General features: G+C 33.7%; 1 long non-coding RNA gene across 1 annotated transcript; it reads right to left on the bottom strand.

The window, feature by feature from the left end:
* Window positions 1–1,354: 1,354 nt before the first annotated feature.
* On the bottom strand, window positions 1,355–2,786 carry LOC120353256. The gene is made up of 2 exons (XR_005572252.1): window positions 2,112–2,786; window positions 1,355–1,652 (listed from the first exon to the last, which is right to left on the bottom strand). It is a non-coding gene; the product is annotated as an uncharacterized LOC120353256 (long non-coding RNA).
* Window positions 2,787–6,000: the final 3,214 nt, after the last annotated feature.

Consider the following 6,000-nt stretch of genomic DNA (forward strand, 5'->3'; position numbering starts at 1 on the left):
AATTTGTTCTCTCCAACTTCTCACTCATTTGTCATTTTCTTTAGACTAGTCTCATTATATTGGAGTAGTGTTACTGTAGTGTTACTAAGTGTGAATGAGAGAAAGAATATGATATTATCAATAAGGCCATTGAAAATTAAATGGTATTCATGAGAATTGGAAATAAATATAAATAATTGGGCTTGAAATAAATCCACCGACGTGGATTGAGTGTGAAGCGCGAAAGTGGGAGGATTTTATCATTGAATCGGCTTTTATACTGTCCTCCACTAAAACAGAAAAACAGAAAACAGAGTGAAAATCGTCAATGAATAATAATTGAGAGTGGAGTTCACTCATTAAGTTGAGTGGAAACTTGTGGTTACAATGCACTGTCTTCTTTCGTGGTTTTGAAAAGAGTTGTTTTCTGTAGCAATACAACTGTGGAAAATCATTGTTCTACAAAAATAGAACACTATATTTCTGTGCAAGTTCATCTGCTTTCAAGAGGCAAGAAGGGAATGAAGAGTGGAATAGGATGAGAAAAAGAAGATGTCTTAACAATCACGTCAGGCTTTTTCTCTTCCCTTTTCTTGCTTGATGTTGTGTGATCCTTAACTCTTCATATTCGAATAAAAAATATCAAGAAGGCATGAATAACTATTTACACTGTATTACCTTCAAAACTACTGAGAAAGTGGAAGTACAATAGAATCTAAAAAATTTAAATTGGAAATAACTATTTTAATTTTCCAGATGTCTCAAGTATTTTAACGCAGAGAAATAGAAGTCAAACAATGTGATGGGCTCGATAAAGTTTGACGTTTTGGAAATTCAAAGGCTCCAGCGGAAGATCTAGAATATAAAACTGCTATATAAAAGTGTTCAAAAGTGAAAAATAGCGTTCAAACAGCCAATGCCGAGGACCTACTGTTGTGGTTTAAAAATGATATGTTGGTGACTGCTGATCATAAAATTCATTTTATCCTTGCTGTGAGTTATCTATCACACCTTAATCAGTCAGTGAAAAGTTATGTTAGTAAGATTTTTGAACATGCACTCTTTTTCTTCTTCTTTTTTGTTTTCCCTTCTTCTATCCAGGATTAGACGTACACACACCTCTTCCAGTTTCAAAGGATATAATTATTTATCTTACCATCTTTTTAGAGGTCTGCCAAAATCCCTTCTACCATAGGGTCTATATTTCATGACAGCTTTTGGAATTGTAGTATCTAGCATTGGTTCAAAATGGTTTCTGCAGTTCACAATCTGTTCATTTTAAGATACATAATAGATCAAATAAATAGAATTTCCAAAAAATAAACAAAATTTAAATCAAGTAATTACAAATTTATTTATTATGCTGACCCATTTATTTTTGCGAAGTAGTTGCCTGTGAATTTTCCATAAATTAATATTGGTTGTTTCGTAAATACCTGGTGTATTGAAGTGAGGAGGCCTCCGTACACTTTATTCAAATTTTTCACTTATTAATTTTTCACTGCACAAGAAGTTCTTGAAGTATCCTTTTTACGGCGAATTTAGATCTTTTCTGGAAATATTGGTTTCCTTGTGATGAGTTGGTCAGCAAGGATTCAGCTTCCATGGCCATAACTAAGACATCCTGTGATACTACGAGTCTACGAGTCTACGTGTCTACGAGTCAACGACCGCTAAATAATAGAGAAACGAAAAGAATATATATAAATACTGTAATACTAAAGGAGAGATCAATAATACAGAATTTGCTCTTCTTAACAAAATCAACAATACACATGATCTTTAATAAATTCATCAATAATAGTTTAAAGATAAATAATTCAAGATACTCGAAGTGAAGCTTCCAAAAGAGATTTTTTTAAAAAGAAAAATTATAACTTGAATAAGGCTTTACAATTTTATTCAATTATTTATTTATTTATTTGACCAGCGTGACAAAGATAATATGATATTTATTTATTTATTAATTTAATTTTACTATTATATAAACTTGCATAGAAATATTTCCAACATTTTGAATTACGAGAATTAGAGCTGAAAAACAAATTTAAGGAAAGCTGGGATTAATTATAATCTGATCAGACTTGACTTATAAAACAATAAGTAAAGTATATAAATAAATAATGCTTTACCTGTACAGCGGAAATTGTAGAAATTACTATGGATACATATGTGATGAATGAGGTTTTCAACAAATATAAATAAATTGCCATAACTTAGGCCAGCTAGAATGAATACTCAATTAAATTTTCGGACATGATTACTTTTCTTTTTTTTTTTTATAACAAACAAGAAAATTTACATATTTAAAAAGGAAATAAAAAAAATAAAGAAAATAATAATAATATCACAACTTGTGATGTATGAAATCTGTCTCTGATCAACTACATATTGTAATAAATAGAAAAATTTAGCATAAGCTAAATAAAAATGGAATCAAAGGAAAAAGTTAAATTTACAACCTCCACTCACGAAATTCAGAGACAGAAATGGATCATCGAGCGTTGAAGACGGGGTAGCAAACAAGACAGTGACGTAAGCAAAACGGAATTATCAAAATTAGACAAAGAAACTAGAGAGAAAGAGCAATGCAAACTCAAAGTTACCAACAAGGACAGAAAAAGAGAGAAAGAAAATAGCAAAAAAGAACTGGAGAGAACAAGAAAGTAGATTATTCGAAGGGTACAGTTCGATCCCATAAGTGCATCTTTGTCTCACTGAGAAAAACAAGCTGATAATACAATCGAATTTAGAACCGAAATAACAGAAAAACAAGATAAAAATAATCACGTCCAAAATTGTTACAAGAAGGATGAGCCAGAAAAGTCAGTAAATGAAGAAGGATAACAAGAAGAAGAGCACGTAGAAGCATAAGGAAAAGAACAATTAGAATTAATAGAAGAAGAACAAGAAGAAGGAAAAGAAGAATAACAGGGAGAAGAACAAGGAGAACATGAGAAAGAACAAGAAGATCAAGAACGAGAGGAATGCAAGGAAATAGGATAGAGGAAGGGATTTGAGGAAATGAGAGTAAATGCCAAAAAATAGGTATAGCAATAATGAAATTGTAATGAATGCATGAACTTATTCTCCGATTCTTTTTCCTTTCAACTCTATGAGAATGTATTACGACTGTACTCAAATCGATTTATGCCTGGATCTCATTTTCAAAGGGGAAATATTCGAAAGACATGGCGAAGAATAATAAGAGCAGTGCAATTGAATGGGTATGGAGGAGTGAGAGAGTAGTGCAATACTCTCGCGAATCAGAAAATGAGAGAATATAATGCATAAATATATATTCACCAGTATTGCAGAGAGTTTCTATTGAGTTGAGAAGAATGAGGGGAGATGTATTGGGGAAGGAAGGAGAAGTAGGAATGGAAAGGAATAGAAGAAGGAAACACGAACGGAAGAAAAAGTGATGAGAAGAGAGAGAGAAAATGAGTGAGAAGAGTTGAAGTAAGAAAAACAATTTTCTCTCCATTTTCCCAGGCGATTCGCTTTATTGCTCCACGTAATGGAAAACATATTTCATAAGAAATGTCATATTAGACAGACATTAAAAAAAGTGGTTCGAAAACTTGATGCTTTCTTCTTTCTTCTCTTTCATATCCAGATTCGTGTTCACTCCCTCCCTTATTTCTTATTCTACTACTTTCTTTCAAACACACACTCACACATGCTTCCTCACTCTCACACACTTACTGAATCTCTCTTAAGAGCTCGCACACATACACACACAGCAAAAGTTTCACTATTAAAATTTGCCTCGCTCTCACTTGTTCCAGGTTGCGCTAGAAACCTATTCTCCTAAGCAGCCTTGTATTAAATTTGCAGGCCAATGTTTGCAATTCCGAAGAATTCCCTCAAGTCATCAGCAGACTTTTGTGCAACAAGATTTCTTTGGAGAGCCAGATGAACGCCACGCTGACATCCAAACCCCGGCATAAAAGGCGCAAAGTATGTGAAGTATGAGCCACAAATTGAAAATTACAGAGTTGGGTGGTTCAAAATATCAAATTATGTCATGGATTTTTCTCAAATCCTCGATTTGATCGATATTTGATCAAATGCACGTATATATAGGAATTCTAGAAGTGGAAGAGTTAAATGTTACATAGAGTATGTGTTTATAAAGTTTTGTTTTGAAGTACCTGGAGTATTGATAAAATTAAAAACCGTAGATTATCATCCATCAAAAGATTTGTTTCATTTGTACTGCTGTTATTGGATTGAAAAATGTATTTCTTAATTTAGAACGCTTGGCTGGAGCTCAAGGTTTCTTTTTCCAGTCACGCCAAAACCTATTGTATTTTTAATGATTATTTTCATTTGTAGAACTATTTCTTCTATTTGGCAATGAATTCATTATCCATTATATAATACATTATCTACCTAACTTGACGAATGACAGAGATCAAGCTATACTTGTACTTGTTACAATAAAAGGCACTCAGCCTATCAGTGGCTGCTCATAGAATCACCATGTTTGAAAAATATCCGCAATATATGGGCCCAAAAATATATAATAGGCTCCATTAGGATATTAGAGACATGGCGGACTTACAGAAATTCAGAAAATTGTTAACGAGACTGTTGATTGAAAGACCATACTATTCTGTGGATGAATTTCCGCAGGAGTAATGAATGAATTGTTCCTTGTCTTTGATCCAACCCAGGCCCTTGCACATAGGCTCTTTTGACTGACTGTGTTTCAAAAAATGTATATATCTTATGTGACTATTGAATAATCACGGTATATTATCAATGTGATTGTTTTATTTGTTGAGAACCTTTGCAAGGTTGCTCTATTTTTACTCATCCTCTGTCTGATTGTCAGATGTTTAGGATGCAATAATAAATTGAATTGGACTGGATTGAAGACCATTTTTAATTAATACTCTCGAACATTCAAGGGTATGTTGATCTTGCTACAGTGTGCAGTATTGTAGTGTTTACTTTGCTACCAATAATAGTTTTGTAGAATGACAATACATAAGTAATAAACAACATTATAAATAATCATCTTCAAATATTATCCTTTTACTGCCATACAATACATGTATTTTTCCAAACATATATTTCTTTATAATTCAATTATTTGAAACCCAATAAGAAAGAAGTATAATTTACAAAATAGCAAGTACTGTAGTTGAAATTTGAATCTCCTATATGAAAGCACATTTGAAGATTATCCAATATTATATTGGACTAGCCGTCAGGCTCGCTTCGCTCGTCATATCCGTCTAGCAAGGGGGCTCCGCCCCCTGGACCCCCGAAAGGATCGTCCAAAAATGAGATCAGCAGGCTCGCTTCGCTCGCCTGCATGTAGACCTCAGCGGAACCTCTGTACCGAATCCTGGACCCCCGACTGGATTGTCCAAAATGAGATCAGCGGGCTCGCTTCGCTCGCCTGCATGTAGACCTCAGCGGAACCTCTGTACCGAATTTGAACGTATTATGTCAATTTGATCTCGAACAACACCTGTTACTATATCTGCGTATCTTTGGCGAACAAAATTCTTCCACCTCAGCTAAACCTGTGTACTGGATTTTTTTAAATATATTTCCAAGGCCTTGAAAAAGGTGAGGAAACGCAGAAAAGCTGAGAAAACGCTAATTTTGGCTAATTGGATAAATTGGTATTTAGGAGGTCCTGGATAAATGCATTTCAATCTTCAACTTGGTGCCAACCTAACAAAGTCAACTCAACTTAATGCCAACCTGACAAAATTTTTAATTTAGTCACCAGAACAACTGTTTCGAAGAACAACTCTCTCTAGATTATAGTTCCATATTAACAAATGGTATGGACAGCATTTCAATTATAATTTTAAGATATTTGAATAAGAAGAATATACATGCTAAAAGAACTTAAAAACCACCCTTAGAGTTAAAATATCGATAAAAGATTTCTTAGTGCGCCTCTAAAGGGCCAACTGAACATACATACCTACCAAATTTGAACGTTTTTGGTCCGGTAGATTTTTAGTTCTGCGAGTGAGTGAGTGAGTCAGT

Source organism: Nilaparvata lugens, chromosome 10 (genome assembly GCF_014356525.2).
Source record: "Nilaparvata lugens isolate BPH chromosome 10, ASM1435652v1, whole genome shotgun sequence".
Taxonomy (NCBI): Eukaryota; Metazoa; Arthropoda; class Insecta; order Hemiptera; family Delphacidae; genus Nilaparvata; species Nilaparvata lugens.